Source organism: Protopterus annectens, chromosome 1.part0, assembly GCF_019279795.1.
Source record: "Protopterus annectens isolate FY-2018-M chromosome 1.part0, PAN1.0, whole genome shotgun sequence".
Lineage (NCBI taxonomy): Eukaryota > Metazoa > Chordata > Ceratodontiformes > Protopteridae > Protopterus > Protopterus annectens.
The window spans coordinates 112,213,349-112,231,832 of record NC_056725.1 but is presented as its reverse complement, the minus strand read 5'-3'; the positions used below and the strand labels follow the sequence as shown (position 1 = coordinate 112,231,832).

Below are 18,484 nucleotides of genomic sequence, written 5' to 3'. Positions count from 1 at the left end.
TGAACCTTCTTCTGGGATCACCACCCCTCTTCAATTCGTACCCATTTATGTCAACACCTCATTACTATAATCTGAGCAGTAACCCTCATTCTGTCTTTCTTTCTTTCAACTTGAGCACACACAACTTAAAACAAAAACTCTTCAATGGGATATATATATATATATATATATATATATATATATATATAAAACAAAATAGAAACAATGACTGTAATACATGTGAAAATATGTGAAGGCTGCCAGCCTAGCTAGACAGAATTTTGTAGATAGTTCTACGTCATTGTAAATATGAATATAATCCACAGGCTTGTCCTCTTACACGTACGAAAACTGTGTTAAATGTTGGAACTTCAAAAGTGTATCCACTCTGCTGGAACAAAGCTGATAAGTCGAGCATTTCATGACTGATCTCAAAGTTCAGAGACGCAATGTCTGGACTGAGGAATTCCTTCTATTGTTTTGAGACCAAAGTTAATTGCTAGATTTTACATATATAATGTATTTTATTGCTGTATTTTCCTGGCCAGGTGCAAGATCAAAGAAATGTTAAAACTTTGAGTTTCTGTTAGTGTGGGAACCAGAGAAGAATGATGTAATCTAAAATGAGTCTGCAGTGATGTATTATTTTTTAAGACTTTCTGAGAGAGAGAGAGAGAGAGAAAATCAGAGCATTTTGCATTTGTCTTCAGAACTGACCACTCACCAGCACTTGCTTTGCTCTCTGTATGTAAGTAGGATCTTACACTTGGTGCCTTTCTTAAGAAATAGACAGAAAATAGTAAGTTTAGACTGTTTCCTATATTTATGTCAGACTATTCTACAGTATTATTTTAAGCATTTTCCTGTGATTTCTGAACTCGTGACTAGCACTGTGTTGAATTGAGAAGAAGATTTACTTTGTGTTTTTATTATTTATTATTAAATATTTTAACCTTTCAAATATGGCTGGTTTGTGTACAGATAATTTAAGCTCTAGAGTACATTGCGCGTACATAGTGATACTGTACAAAGCCACTCCATATAAGCCTTGGTGTTTATCACACTTACTAATTGGATAATAATATTGCACAGTAATAATTGAAAACCCTTTTTTAAGGGCTTTTTTATTAGCTGATAAGAGTAGCTGATGGCAGTGATGACTACCTTATAGCCTGGCAGGAGGGGGCATAGCTGGAGAACCAGTGCCAGCCTTCCCCAAGAGTGTCTGTGTTTGTATATAAATCAAATCTCAAAGTGTGCATGTGTCAGCTACTTGGGCTAGGACACGATGCACTTGGGTTGAGTACTCGGCTGAGATCTGTACCCTATAACTGTGCCAGTGGGGAGTCTTATTGGGGAGCTGGAGAGAAAAGGAGAAACCAGCCCCAGACGGACTGTGATCTCTGTGTGCTCTTAAGGGAAGTTGTAGTGTGTGTGTATTTGTTATCCTTCCCAATGTGGATGCCCCTCACTGGTGTTAGTGGCGAGGACTGAGGCTCCTTGATTACTGGGCCAGTGCTCCAGTGTCACAATACAGAAAAACAATTATAATAACACAGAGTGTTCACCAAGTTACTGGTTTTGCCCCTACATGAGGCTCTATTAGACTGTAGAATTAACTGACATCAGTGCCACTTTTTAAAATATTTTAAAATTCTCCACATCATTTGCAAGCTGGTAAGATGTAGGCATTCTGAATTCCTACAGTTCTTCAGGTTTATATGAATGTTTTTTTCCTTATTTAAACATGCCGGTTAACTGATTCCACAGTCTGATAACTCTTTCAGGAACGAAAACACGGCACCTGTGAACACAATGGGTTATTAAAATTGTTCTGTGCTTACTAGACCTTTGTTTTTAACTTAAACGCACAGTTCATGTCTTTCCCTATGATGAGCAGAGCACTCACTACTCAAGCATGGTAAGGCTGACTACTAAATGTGCCTGACTTTTTATATACATCAGCTGGAAATAATTTCTATTATCAATCTCTGCATGAGATACAACCACTCCAGAGACACACAGGGATAAAGCCTTGACTATGGCCCATCAAACTTGAACTCAATTATTGCATGGGGCAACTGACGGAGACTCAGGGAAAGTGGGAGGAATGGGCATCACCTTTCCTGGGAGGGCTGGTAGTCCTGTGGGCATCTCCTGTGTCAGTCCCTGGTGGAGGCTGAGGACATCACTGTTAGGAGGTATAGTCCAAAGGGGGGGTATGGCAACAGGGCTGAGCTGCTGCAGAGATGGGGTAATATGCTGTTTGTCTCTATTGCATGCCCATTCCTCAGACATAATTGATGGGTCCCACAAGGGAGGGGGAAAGGGAGAAATGGAATAAGTTAAAAATGTAAAACCCACCAGCTTGAAGATGGACAGCAACGACACCATAGAGCATACTTAAGATGCTCACCAACCCCGGCTCAAATTCGAGCAATGGACCAGGGGTTGACCATTATGTGAATCCTGTGAAGTTGCTTTGATTTCAGTGTTTATCATAACACTGTCTCGCTGTTGGCAATGAGCTATTGTACTGTCCTACTGCTTTATAGTGACTGAAGTGTGTTTGTGTGCTCGTCTGCTCTGAAAATACATATGTTATTCTTTTTTTTTTTTCCTATTTTGCTTTATTGCCAGTGAGTTGCTTAATGTTTCAGAACTGCTTAGCAATCAGTGTGTAACTCAAGGTACTGTTATTTATTTCCCCTTGTCAATTTCCACCACTATTATTTTCCTTTTTTTCTTTTCCATGGGTGCAGATTAAACAGGTTACTCTTCCTCCTCTGCACTCAACCTCCAAACCCCTTCAAAGCCCCACTGCCAATACGTTGCTGCCTGCTTACGAAATCCTGACTGAAGTCATTTATATATATATACAGCTAAGGTATGACACTGATTTCTTGAGTTTCTGCACCCAAACAAATGCCTCCTGGTTACCTACTATAAATCAGAATTTGTCCGGTTACTGATAATAACCCCCCCCCCCTTTTTATTGCAATATATTTTGTAATCTTTAGAGAAGTGGTCTATTCCAACCTGAAGTAATCCTATACTTTTCTGGCACTGTGCAAAGGCATCTACTAAGTTATCCAGAAGTATAGGAATTTTTTTCTCCCGTTTTTGCTGCTGTACACAAAACTGGGGGATTTAACAAACCAAGCTAAACAGAGATTTGTGACCAGCCGCTACTGTACATTGATCTACTGAACAAATCGGAGGAATATGTGCTTCCTACAAACTACAAGTGGTATTTTTGCTCTTATTTTGCACTTTTAACTGTATCTACAATCTACTGTTGCCCTTTTTAATTATTCTGAACTGTTATTTGCTATATTTGTTGTGTTTATGCACTAGCTTAGTTGTAGCATAGTCTGGATCCAGGTTTGGTGTTTTTGAGCCGTTTGCAATTACCTAATTCCAAGACATCTTTTGTTAGAGAGGGCCCTTTTCACCTTTGTGGCAGGAGAGTGCTGTCTGGGACCCATCTGACTTAAGGTTACTGGACCAGGGTTCCAAGTCCAGAATCCTTATTGTTTAATTTGAGTTAAAAGGGGTTCTCGCTGCTGTTACTTAAGCCCCACATTTGTGTGGGTTTGGGCTTGTTTGCACGGAGCACACCATTGCACACTGCTGCACAGCTGTGAATACCGTTGGCGGTTATAGCAGCAAAATTTTCACTTCTTAATTTTTTCCCTTAGTAGAACGCTCTTTCTCCATCAGTACTTTTACAAGATTGTGATTCACGGTCAGGTGGTACATTCAGCATAACTTCTTAAGTAGTAATATAAATCCCACAAATTATACCTTCATTATTTAGACCTTTTCACCTGTCCATCTGCTTTACCTAGTCCTTCCTGTCAACTACCCACTTCTAGTCCTTCCTGTCTACTACCCAGTTCTAGTCCTTCCTGTCTACTACCCAGTTCTGAACACAGTAACTTCCTAGCATTATGGACTGACAATTTCCCACATTTTCTCCAGGCAGCCTGGTCAACATGGGCATCCTGAGGCAATCTAGCAATTGCCTCATGTACAATGACAACTCATTCCTCTTAGTTCTCTCCATTTCAATATGCAAGAGATGCATCTATATTAAGAACCTTGAATCCAGGCGGTCTCAGTCACCAGTCAGTATATCTGACATTGAACAGGCTATCAGCATGCACACATCACCTCCTGCACAACCCAAACACATATTCCTACATATGAAGAGGCCCTTACTAGAAGCTTACCCAAACACCAGAGACCTCCCAAACACAAGCACGCTTCATATAATACATCTCCAGCAGATTATTTTACACATAGTACCTCACACAACAGTGTCTCACAAACTAAGCCCTTAAGACATAACACAAAACCAAACATTCTGGTCTTAGGTGACTCCATTGTGAGACACACAGATATCCCTCTCACCAAGTTTGATAAGGAAAAGGTGACAGTCTGTTTGGTACCCGGATCCACCACATCACATATGCTGTCGTGCCTCTCAACAACAGGTACTGTTGTGACATCATCATAGTCCATATTGGTGTGAACGACTTGAGATGTACCTCACTGCACTAAATGAAGAGACATGACTGAGCTCTATGATTATGTGTCTCAAGCAGATATGTCCCTAGCCTTAAGCAGCATTTTACCTTCACCTAGAATGATGCCACAATACAAACCAAAAATGATTAACTTCCAACAACTGGCTTAGTTTCTGGTGTCAGTCAACGGGGATTCAGTATCTGTCAGCCTGGGACAACATGGGTGACAGACCTCGATGCTTTGTCAGAAATGGTCTTCATCTGTTACCCCTAGGATTTTGGTTATTGGCTAAGGTTCTTGCCATCCCATAGTGCCTTTTTTAGACAATGTGACAAAAACAAAATACCCACCGCAAAAAAAAAAAAAAACTTTCTAAAAACAATCTCAAGGTGATGCTGCTTAACACTTGCAGTCTAAACCTGAAATTTCAGTCAGTGGAAAGCACTCCTCACCTTGGAAGTTGCTGACATTTGTGCAGGTACAGAGACCTGGTTTAAGGCTGCAGGGAGCATCCCAGCCATACCGGGTTACAATTCCTTCCACATGTTCAGACCACAATCTGAAAGCATAAAAATTAAAAGAGGTGGTGTATTAATACTCACTAAAGATAAACACATCTCCAGACTGGTTAAACAGCATGATTCCCTTGAACTAATTCAGGTGAAATTAACTGTTGGTAAGACCCCTGTTCAATTCATTGCCAGCTATAGGACCCCCTCCAGGAATCAGGGCAACCACTCAGCCTATGTGTAACTACTTGAGTCAGTCAAGCTACAACCGAATACCCTGGTTTTAGGTGACTTTAATTATCTGACCATTTGCTAGGTAAACTGTATGTGTTCCAGCTCACTTGCACAAAGGTTCCTGGACTGCATTAACTCAAACACCCTGGTTCAACTGGTTGACACACCCACAAGGGGCTCAAACATCCTGGATCTGGTGCTCACCAACATGGTGGACCACTGCACCACTCCCAGCGTGTGTCCCTCCCTGGTGAAATCTAAACACAAATTAGTCTCGTTAGTTGTAACCATAACATCACACACCCTCCTCCCCTTAGCTGCAACTAGACTAAAAAACTTCTTTAAGGCCAATTACAACCTTTTACAAGATGGCATAAATAGCTTCAAAGCCCCTCTCCCCAACTGATGGAATGGATGCTTATGCAGGGCTCTGCATCAATGTTTTATACAAACACCTGCACAATTGTACTGACTTTGCCGTACCCGACAGGACAAAAGCAAGCTCTTCAAGGAAGAACAATCCTGCCTGGTGGACATCTGCCATTAACAAGCTGTACAATAAGAAAAAAAAATGCTAAGAATAGGGAAGGAATCGTCTGCAAACTGGAAACACTCCCTCCTCAACTTAACCAAGCAAATAAGATTTCTTGTGAAATCCTCCAAAGCTAACTACAAATCCAGGTTAGCTTCCCAAATTAAAGACAACCATAAGGCATTCTTTAGCTACATCCATAACCTCAAAGGAAAGATCACTTCTGTGGCTCTGCTTGACAGGGACACAGGAAAATAATTTTCTTGGGTGGCAAAAGCCAGGGTACCGTTTGGCTAGGCTTATATAGGCCCTAGGGCCAATAGCCTAGTACCTACTTATGAGCCTATAACCCAAATATGCGGCAAACTTGTAGTCAATGGTACTACATATACAGAACATGTGGACATAGCAAACCTGTTGACTGACAGGGTCAGTGAAAACTTCTCTCCGCCACACATGCCCAAAAGCATCCCTACAACTTGTTCCCCACCTAGTATCTCTAAGGAGCAGGTCTTAAACGCCTTCTCCAAGGCCAAAAATACAGCCTCTATGGGACCAGATAACATACCACGCTGTGTTCTACATGAGTTAAAACAGGAATTAGCAACACCACTTGGTAATCTTTTCAATCACAGCCTAAACACTAGCTAAGTCCCAAAAGAATGGAAAACGGCTTCTGTTATTCCCTTGCACAAAGGGGGCGCATCCATTGACCACAGGAACTATAGACCATTAGCCTGACCAGCCTTATCTGCAAGGCCGTGCAGCACATTATTATGGACCTCATTAACAAAGATACAGGAAATCTCCAAATGCTTGACTCCACCCAGTTCGACTTTGTCAAATGGAAGTCATGCCTTTTAAATTTAGTGGACTTCTTTGAAAACAGTCACTTAAGGCCTGGACAAGGGTAAATCTATGCATATGGCCTACCTAGACTTAGCAAAGGCCTTTGACACTATTCCCCACATTGGCATCATTGATAAAACTCACCCAGCTGGGTATCAACCCATACACTGCCAAGTGGGTTGCAAATTGGCTCACTGATAGAATTCAGTCACTCAAAACAGGGGACTCCACCTGCTCCAGCCGGCCCGTAACCAGTGGTGTTCCACAGGGATCAGTTCTGGGGTCCCTAATGTTTGGAATCTACTTCTCTGACGTACAGGCAAAAACTAAAGATCTTTGGCTGACTAAGTTTGCTAACGACTGCAAACTAGCAGCGGTCATTGAATCCCAAAATGAAGTCAACATATTGCAGGAAAGACTCACCCTGACAAATGACTGGTGCCAAAGTTATGGCCTCAAATTTAATGCAAAAAAATGCATTATCATCCCCTTTTGCAAGGACGATGTCCCTGTAAACTATCACATCAACACCAATATCCTAAGCATGCAAACAGTGGTAAGAGATCTCGGCATATAGGTTGACAGCAATCTCACTTTTGATCACCATGTCTCCATAGTAGTAAGAATGGCATTTTATAAAGCTCATCTCATAAGCAAGGGCATTTTCCCTGGAAAAAAAAAAAGAAGTTATAACCTCCATCTGTGCTTTTTTCATCAGGCCAATAATAGAGTAGAATGCTCCCTTTGGTATGTACCTCTACAAACACCTGCATCAGTTAGACAGACAACAAAGATTCCTATGAAAAGTCAGGGTCTGCAGCATCTGTTTTAAATGGACAGACTGAAATCACTGTCACTTTACTCAGTGTTGTACAGACTACTTAGGGGGGTACCTGTGCCTTGCATATAAAGTATTTTCTGATCCTGCTTTAATGGAAATGCTGCACATACACAAGTCTAATGGCATACACGTCACTCGGTCTAAGGACCTTAACCTGGTATGTGAAATCAACAGAACTTGTTGGAGGGGCAGGTTTGTCTGACAGAGGATACCTCACCTTTAGAACAAACTCCCAATTCAAGTTAAACAAAGCCCTTCATTGACCTTATTTAAGCATAATTTAGAGGATTGGATGGGGAACAGGAAATTCACCCCAGGTGTTCCACCAGTGTCCCTCTTAGACAGAGGCAACAGGCGCTGAATTAAGTATCTGCTCATAATAGACACTCATGGGAACAAGGGTTAAACTTAGCTAGGCTTGTAAGGGCCCTAGGGCCATTAGCCTAGTAACCTCCTATGAAATAGATTTCATACTTTTCAGTCCCTAGCTCTCTCTCTCTCCACACCCTTTTTCTACGATGCTTTTCTCACACCCTTTACATAAACTTAAACTGTATTCCTCTACTCCCATCTTAATTAGCCTTTCCTCCACTCCCACCCTCAGGCAGATTTGACTAGATCTGCTTCACCTCTTAATAACCTAATTCATAGGGTCTATCTACATGCCTCCCTCATTTCTAAATTAGGCAATGTACATAGCATTTTCAATTTCATAATTCTTTTTTTTTAAACTACATAATTCTTCTTTTATACTAACCACATCTTACCAGGTTACCATCTTACTTGTCCCTATCTCTGCCTCTCTCATATAACTTTCAAACCAACCATAACCTACAAGCCACTATACCACACTTTCCTGACTGTGCTTCAGCTCATCACCTCTCTATCAAACAGCTTTGATTCCTCACAAGCCATACACTCCATTCGTCTTACCTCCACCAAATCCTTACTTGTGTCCAATTTATTCATCATGCCAAACTTTACCAAACCAATGCTGACATTCCTAAATCTCTCTACAAGTTCACAACACTTTTTGTACCACTACGTGGCAATATTGAAATAAACCCTGGACCACCCATGACCACAATAACCAAAACCTCAACAATTCCACCATACCCTATATCCTACTAAATGCATATAGTGTTACAAACAAATTAGATTAAATAAATGTTTTCCTCCTTACTTATTCTCCAGACATTGCTGACATCATCAAAATATGGCTAAGAACAGCTCTCCTAATTTTCACCACCTACTGCCCTCCTATAACTGCTGTTATGATGTCAGACTTGGCACAGACAGGTAGGGGGCTACAGAGCTACCTTACTACTATATAAACACACTGCCCTAAAATTATTGCACAGGCTAATACTTCTGTGGACACAGACCCCAACAGGATTCTGGATCAGTCCTCCTTCCAGAAAAAAAAAAAAAAACATTCACTTTAGTGGTCACCCATCTTCTTCTACATTCTTCCCTTAACAAATTCAAATCTCTCAAGCTCTCATCCTTACTATCACTTCAGCCACTCACAAGAGTAATACTGTAAAACTGCTGTGGGAATTTAACTTAAGTTTTCCAAGTCCAAGTACTGATGTCATACCTGAACTCCTTACTGAGCTTAATCACACCCAACTATTCACGGAGTCAAATCAACCTAATGCATACTCCCGACATATATTGCTTTCTTCATCTTTTAATTACCAACTGTCTTTCAATAATGTCCATCATAAACATTCTCCCATCCCATCCATGCACACATTCCAAACCAAGAACAATTTCTTAAACTCCTCCCAAAACTAGCAATATTCAGAACCAAGTACAATGCCAATATTAACAAAACACCACCTCTCTTCCAAGGACTGGTCACCCATATTCTATTCCCAAGACTGATACAGCAGTCAAAACCCTCACCCAAACTCTACTCTATCTACAAGGCAAATTATTTTGCCTTACCCAGAGGCTGCTCAAACATATCAACAGTACATGGATGACAAACTAGAATAACTTCTACTATTAGACAGAGAAACCATGGCAACAATGGAAGCAAGTTTCAAACCACAAATAAGTGTTTTATCATCTTACAAACCCTTTTCAGACAAGCCAGTAGTACAAATCTAACTTAAAACTCTCTCTGTCAGGTTAGCCTAAATGTTTTTGGAATGGTGCTAACTTTATAACAAGATGTAAAACTCAACAACACAACTTATTCACTAATCTCTTTGCACCATGCAAAGTTCACGGGGCCATCTCTTGCTTTCAGACTTTCTAAAACACTTCATCACTCTTCTTTAACTTTCTCCCAACATTACCATGCCTCAACAGACACAATTCCCCCTCTATTTCTTCTTTCTATATAAAATAAATTTGGCTAAAAATATTGAGCTCACTCCTAGAACAAATTCTTCCAGATACTTCTGGTACACTCGTGACTGCAAAAATTACTTTATAATCCCTCTATTTTGCATACATAATCACTTCTTAATAAAAAATATAATGCTTCACAGGTGATAAAATAACTATAATAAAACAACATCCCAAGCAACCAATGCCTGAAAATGTATCAATTGTAGCCATAATCTATCATACCCACTCCAGGTAAAATCCTTGAAAAAATTATTTTTTATCTCCAAATTTCAAAATACATCAAACAATACCATCTCCTCTCCATAAACCAACATGGACTTTGGAGAGGCCAAAGTACTATGACTATACTACAGTTTCTCACAAATTATATCATAATGAATAGGGATAAAAGAAAGCATCTAAAATACATAATCAAACTTTTAAAAGTTCAAACGTCTTATGGTTGACGCCATATGATCCAACTTTTAAGTTTGAAAATGTAATAAAAAAATAAACCAAAGAAAAAACCTACCTGAACGGTTTAAGCAGGGGTGCAATCAGAGATCTCCATTGAAATGTTCAAACTTTTTAAAAGTTCGATCATATGGTTTCGACCATATGACGTTCGAACATTTAAGAGTTCGACAACGTGATACAGACCCAAAGGAAACCTTATTGGCACACTATGTAGGCTTTAAGCTTTGTACAGCACACACTGTTTCTTCTTTGTATGACAGAAACAGGCATCAACCCAGAATCATCTTTATGGTTTAAGAACTTCCTAATCAACAATAACTTCCAAGCTGAAACAGCTGTACCCTTCTCTGAAACTACTGGACTCTGTAAAAGGGGTTCCACATGACTCAAATTGTTCTGTTTTGTAAAGGGGCTCCACAAGACTCCATACTTACTCTCCTGCTTTTTCAATCTTTATTAAACTCCTATATGATCTTCTACTCCCTCAGATCTTATATGTTAATGATATGGTTATATACAGAACCAACCTCACACTCAAATACAACTCAAGTATAACTTTCACATACAAAGCAAATGATTGAAAGAGCACAAATGTCAACTCAAACCTCAACAAAATAAAATGTATGTTTTTTGGTACACAGTGGAAACTCACTAAATCCCCACCAACTCTTTATATTATATCAAAGACTGTAATAACACCTCAAACAAAACATGAACTACCTTCAACTAACTAAGCATATAGCTAGACGAAACCCTCAACTTACTAAGCCACAAAAAGAGCAAACCCATTAGTAATTTAGGCCTGAATAACTTCTCTATACTTGTCCAAGCCAGTTACAGCAGCTACAGACAGGGAAGTCTTTTTAGCTCAACTAGAATATGGCCTACCCATCTTATCTGTAGCCTCCTGTGAGAAAAAGAGGTACTGCCAGTACAGCTAGCTGGAATTTTGTAAATAATCATGTCATTTGTGAATATCAACATGATTCATATGCTTGTGCTACAAATGTATTAGAACTGTATGTCATATAAGATGGTTTGTACAGACGTGTGCTGAAGAGATATTTTGTAGAGTACTCAGCTTAGAGATGTGTCCACAGTGTACCCTACTGAAAGAGAAAAAAAAAATTACATAAACTACTATAACTGTGTAAATGTATATATTTTAACAATGGAACCTGGAACATAAAAGCTTAACTTGCAAAGCTTCAGAAAAATAGTTGAAATTAAATTACTTTAAAACTGCGCAATAAAAGAAGGCTTCAATGCAGCAAGGAGACAGGATGTCTAAAACTAGGGAGCCTTCTGCATTGCTTTGTAAGTGTTTTACTGTTTTATGTCTTCCAGCAGCTACAAAGATCTGAGGACTATGTATTTTCAGAGGTAGATACTAACTGCTGGCAGTTTCTAGCAATGGGGGTTTAGCTTGGGAACTAAAGTCAGATGACAAGAAGTAATGTCATCCTCCAAGCTAACCCAGCAATAATGTCTGAGATATTAATTTAAGAACTCTCTGAGAAAGACAGAGTATTCTGTATCCCGACCTGGACCCAATAACATCAGCTAGAAGATCCATTCACCACACTTGCCTTGCTCTGTAAGCAAGTTAACTAGGGTATAGTAATTTTCTTAGATTCAATCGAGAATATAGTGAAGAATAGCTTACACATTTTCTGTATTTATTTGAGACTGTACTGCAATGTTGTTTTAAGTATTTCCTGTGATTTTGAACTTGGGTGTAAACGTGATTATTTACTGAGCATTTTCTTGCTTTTTTATTATTATCAAATATATTTAAACCTATCATTGTGCCTGATATTTGTGAGACATATTTAAGTTCTGAGAATACTTGGATACTTACTTGGTGACACTGTGGGTCACTCCTAATAGCCTTGCTCTTGGTCAAACTACCATTTGTATTGACAGCAACATTACACAGTAAGATTGGACACCCTTTGTTAAGGGCCTTAAAGTAGCTGATAAGGAGTGACTGGTGGCAAACAACTACCTTATAGTCTGGGCAGAAGGAGGCACAGCTAGTAAACCTGTGCCAGCCTTTTCCTGGTGTGCGTGTGTATAAGTCAAACCTCAAAGAATGTGTGTCAGCTACTTGGGCAGGTTCACAAAGCACTGGTTGGACAGAGAGGGTGCTGGAGGCCTTGGCTTGGTCACTCAGCTGAGATCTCAACTCTATAGCTGTGCCAGTGGGGAGTCTTATTGGGAATCTGGAGAAAGAGGGAGAAACCAGCCCAAGAATGACTGTGGTCTCTGTGCTCTTAAGGGAAATTACAGTATTTACAGATGCAGCTGTCTGCATCAAGTGCGTGTGTACCTGTCATCCTCCCAGTGTGTATGTCCCCAACTATTGTCAGTGGTGAGGATTGAGGCTCCTTAATTACTGGGCCAGTGGTGGGGCATCACACCTACAACAAGAACACATCTACATTATTCTCATGAATAAAAATATGTCAGTTCATTACACACTCCCCACCTCAGGAACACCACTGCCGCAGTCTCAGTACAGGCAAAGCAAAATACAGAACTCCTACTTGGAGCACTTTTCCTCAAACTCCTCCATCTACAAAGATACCTCATCCTTGCAGCAAGGCTCACCTGAAAACATCCTATTACATTCTAGCAACACAATCCTATGCTAGCCCCACTCTTCAACCTCCTAAAACTAAGCTACATAGCACTAACCACACATTTTCGATTCTCAAATAAAGTCTGGTAAACTCATCATTCCCAACTAAAAAGACCTAACCTCATACTCCAAACCTGGACTACAGTTCAAAGCACATCTAAAAGAAAAAAAATTCAGGCTGGACATGTAATTTAACCTTTCTTGCCTCTCCCTCTCATTCCTTCATTGTAGTCATCCTACTCTGATCACGAACAAAGGACCTGCTTACTTTTATTCTTTGTTGTAACTACATTGTAAATACTGTATATTTTTTGTTTTTTTTCTGGAGTCAGAATGCAAGACTTACAGTAGAGATGCCACCTATCACAAAGCCAAAAACTGGACTGAACGCCATACCCTTGTACCACCCCTAACTCCATCTTTGTCTACCCCTTTCCATGTCCCATCCATTTGAACTGGTGTAGGAGTAGACAGTGAAATTTGTTCTTTTGTAACCCTGCAATGCATTGCATCACATTAAAGTAATGCTTTACAAACTTTAGCATTCTGTTTGCACTAAGATTTCTAACTACCAGACATTCACTCCAAATTCCAGATAGCCCAGACAAATACTGCACAGGTTGCAACTTTACCTACTGCCTTAAAACATATGTAGATACTGAACAAATCTTCATTTTTTATGGTGAAGAGAAAAAAATATACTTTACTTTTGCTCATTTCTGTTAATACATTTTCCTTTTTTTTCCCAGACATTTATTACCCTAGTCTACTCACCCAACATGGGCGTGAAACAGGGCCACAGTCATCAGTGCACTACACAAGTACAAAACCTAAATAAATAAATAACTATATTAAAGAGACTAGAACTTGAGTTAAATAGATACCTTAAAATAGCTGTGAGATGCAGAGAGAAAAACAGTGTCAGAACAACACAGAAAAGAGTGAGAGTTGAAACAGCAAGACAGAGAAAGAGCATGAGAGCTAAAACAGTTTGAAGTTGTAGGCAGACAGAATGAGTGAAGGAAAAGTGAGCTCATGATCCTTCACCGAACATGTTAGTAGCAAGAGTGAAAACTCAGCCAGAGATGGCAAGATCAGTACTAAATTATTTCCTCAGCATAAAGCAGAAGAGGAGTTTAATTTTTATTCAGGCATTTGATCACTTTATTTGGGCATCTTAAAAGGCTGTGCAATCAGCACAAATACGACTAAGGGCAACGGTTGAGTTTTTAACACCTCTGCTCAAAAATAACTCTGTGCCTGCTATCAGCAAAGTATCAGATGCTGTATTTTAACTTTGCCGATTATAATAAAGCATATCCTTTCACCATGTTTTAAGACCACATCTGAAAATTACAGAGAAAAAAAAGTTTAGAGAACATAGAAGAAGGTCAGATGGTAATGTGTAGTTATTTCACTGCAGATATTAAGTACTAACGGTCATACGCCAGTGAGTGGATGTCAAATTACTACTTCTGAAATGTTGGGGAACTTCTGATTAGGCAGCAAGCACCCACTACTTTGTCCAAGGATGTGAGAACCTGGCTGATGGACGAGGAATATGATTCATCTGACGAGATGAGTAAAATGGGTGCCCTCCATTTATTCAGCAGTTCAAAACTGCACAAGGTCTACCTAGCACAACAGATGGGTATAAGGGAAGCCATGGTGGAGCAATCTAAATCATTACAATCAAGTTCCAGAGGCAAAGGGGGATATAACTTGCTCTAGTACATCCCAAGGTTATGCAGTTAGATTTTGCCAATATAATATGATTTGTACAGTCTCAATATCCACAAAGAATGGGAGTGAAATAAAAGTCACATAAACGAGGTAGAAAAGGTAGTACCACAGTAGTAGCAGGTGTATTACACTGCAGCTGCTCCATGTTATGATAACGACTTGGACCCTATCCTGGTACAGGGTAAGGAAACTATAGCTACTAAGCATACCACAACAGATGTAATTGTTAAGCTTGCTATTACTAGACAGAAGCATTATTTGTCAGGGCAGTCCACTCCAGTCAGGACCACAGGAGAGATAACTTTTCAAGTGGAAAAGGCATAAGGAGAAAGATCCAGAAAAAATGCATACCTCAAACAGAAGATGGCAATGTGATTACTTCAGAAGACGTGCTGGGTAATAGCAAAAAGCTTTAATTTCAGCCACAAATGTCAAAACGTGCTGGCTTTCCTCAGAATGGGGCTATTTTACAAAAAAGGGATAAATGGTAGCAGTAAGCCCAAATCTGAGCTACCGTCTTCAAAGGATACTAGACTTGCTAGGAAAGAGAAAGCAGGGAGCACCATGAAAAGAATTGTAACAAGTGTATATGTAGCCACGGACACTTTTGACTTCCAAGGGCACAGACAGTCTGTATACTGGAACAAGTGATCACTACACAGAATATGTAAACCAACACTGGAGCTAGAGGGAGGAGTGGTACAACAGTAAGCCAGAGTACCTACTATTTGGCACTTCTGGACATAGTGCATGATAATTCTTTTTAGGGTTATCTACTTTTAAAGCATACGAAGAGAAGGCTTATGCAAAATGTTGCATTGGTTAAGTATTGCAAAAGATGTGACATACTGTAAGACATGTGAGTAGTGGCAAATGGCTGGAAAGACAGGAGGCAAAGCTAAAGTTGCCTTGATGCCTGTTACTGAATAACTATTTCAGAGGATAGCAATGAACATTGTGTGAAGGTCTCTGAGTACCCCAAACACCACAGCTAAGAAGTATATCTTGATGGTACTGGATTATACTTTTAGGTACCATGAGGCTGTAGTTTTGTCCTCTATTGAGGCAAAGATGTAACAGGTGCTCTGCTAGAATTTTTCAGCAAATGTCTTTCTCTAGGATGGACAGAAGTGGATGTGTTATGGAAGCACTGTGGGGGTGAAGCAGTTAATAACTAATCTTTACCACTGACAAAAACATTTTTGTTAGAGAGGTTTAACTCTACTCTTAAGACCACGCTAAGGGCATTCTCAAATCCTTTTAAGCAGGAGTGGGACAAGCACCTACCACCTCCTGTTTGCATATAAGGAGTTTCTCCAAGAAACCACATTTTTTTCATTTTACCTATTATTTTACCTACTATACAAACAATGGTTTAGGGGGGCCTCAAGACATAGTTCATGACAGGTGGGAGAGTGAAGGTGATTGCCATAATGAGTTTGTTCTGCATTAAGTGCTGAATTTCAGGATTAAATTTAGGGAGTACAAAAATATAGCACAGGAGTGCATAGCTGAAACACAAAAATGGCAAAGGTTTGATATGACTGAACAGCAAAAGCATAACGATGTACTCTACAATAAAATATAACGTGATAATTCCTGTTCTGCAAAATCAGCTTTAAGTAGTACGGAAGAGACAATTCACTGCTGTAAGGAAGGTTAGCAATGTTACTTATGTGTTGGAGTTGCCAGGAGGGAAACATAAACAAACTTTACCATGTTAATATGCTGAAGGCCTACCCTGACAAAGAATTTTTGGTGAGCAGTACTTGCAGTAGGCTAAAGAAGGAATTACAGGGTAACTTGCAGTAAACCCAAATGACTCTTCATCTTGACATTTCAGTGAATAATGTATTGCTATCACAGAAGTTGTCGCGTATTCAGGTTTAGAAAATCCAAATAGCATTACAAGCATTTGCAAACACGTTCATTGCTACACTAGTGTGTACCCAACTAATGGAACATCATGCAGATACAAATTAAAAGGGCAGGGTTACCTCCTAAGGTAAAAAGCTGCCAGGTAGAGATGACAAGAGAGTTTTACTCCGATATCAAAAACATGCAATGTCTTCCAAGAAAGGGAATTGGGTGGGTTAACTATGGAAATACACATTCTCCCAAAGTTGTTTCTTGGTTTACTCTCAAGAAAGTAAGCTTGTGGTTAATGAAAAAAGAAAAATGTAAAATAATACATGTTGTCTTGAACTTAACAATGTAAATAACTAATTTAATTACAAGCATAAAATGTATAACTTTTTGCTTTTAATAATGGAATTGTTTATTGCAATACAAAACTGATTACTTTGTCATGCTCACTGTTTGCCTTGTGAAGCTAAACTATATATTTTGAAAAAAGATCAACTTCTATATTCCAGCAGTTGCTTAAAAGGAAAAATCAGTTCCGTTTGTGTTTGCAATTTCTCTAACCCCCACGGAGCTGACCAAACCAGAAATGCTGCTGTCCTTTTCTTTTAGTTTTCTTTGGATTGTTATTTGGATTTGGTAAATTCCAATTTGCGTAGAATGTTAAAGTATGGAGTTTTAGATCATACATTTGTTGGACTTTATTTTCATTCTAAGGTTTTAGCCATTCTCCAAAATTAACTGTAAATAACAGACAGACTCTTGTCTTAAAAAACTTTATTTTCTTTTCCATGTGCAACTACAATACTGTCTTGTATGTGTAATCAGAACTTTTAAAAACATATACACTTTCATTTGTTCAAGACTGGGTTGATGTTTAACTAAAGAAAAGTATCCTTACATCACTGATGTGACTGTCAGCCTCTCTCTCTTATTTTTGAAAGGAGACTGTTTGGGCATTAGATATTATAAGTGAATACTAATTGGTCCACTGAGAGACTGATGGTCAATGACTAAGATCATAGTTAACAGAATATGATTTGAGAGCACAGCATACTTTGAATACAAAAAAAGGGACACTGTTAGCAGACAGGTATCGGTAGCCCATTCTGGGAAATAGTGCATGTGTGTTTTGTATGATAAAACAGTCTAACTCTCAGTCATCCTTACAAAGTTTGCAGTGGAAAATACTGGGTAAATTCCAGGGAAGTCAATAACCATAACTATGTTTTGTAGCAAACAACGTAAAGCTTATTTGATTGTAACAGGTGTTGGTCATAACCCAAGGCAATAATAGTTCACATCTCCAACAACGTCTTAAGGCCAATCACCCTATCAGATACAAAACAGATGTCAGTAGAGTGGATTTATATTGTTTAACCCCTACACCTCATATTATTTGGTGAAAGTAGTGGGATTCAGATCAGATTCAGATTAAGCCTTGTTAGCGCAGTAGGTAGCATGTCAGTCTCATAATCTGAAGGTCATGAATTCGATCCTCACACAGGGCAATTTCAAATTAACTACTGTCTATTTTAACTGTGGAGCTTTTCTCCCCGGGCCTCCACTGAAAATGGACCTACGTCCAGTCGGACACTCCCGGTCATCAAATTTAAATAAATAAATAAAATAATAAATTTATGACAAACTGCTAACAAAGTACCTTTGTCCTATCAGGATTACCAGGCAGCATGCTAACCAGCAAGAAGCAATTACTGAATTTACCGCAGCTCTTTAACATTTGCTCATTGTAAGTCCTTACACAATTGTTAAAGCTATGAAGAAACTCACTTTTACATACTTGTATTCATACACAATGCGGATAAAAAGACAAAGAATTTACTTCGATATTTTCATATGTAGACAAGGACAATGCCAGGGCGGCCACGGTGGTGCAGCTGTTATTGTTGCCGCCTCACAGCAAGAGGTTCTCCGGT

At 39.3% G+C, this 18,484-nt stretch overlaps 1 non-coding gene across 1 annotated transcript; it reads left to right on the top strand.

Moving 5' to 3' along the window:
• The first annotated feature begins 17,985 nt into the window (after positions 1-17,985).
• TRNAM-CAU lies at positions 17,986-18,058 on the top strand. Its single transcript has one exon. It is a non-coding gene; the product is annotated as a tRNA-Met (tRNA).
• The last annotated feature ends 426 nt before the right edge of the window (positions 18,059-18,484 follow it).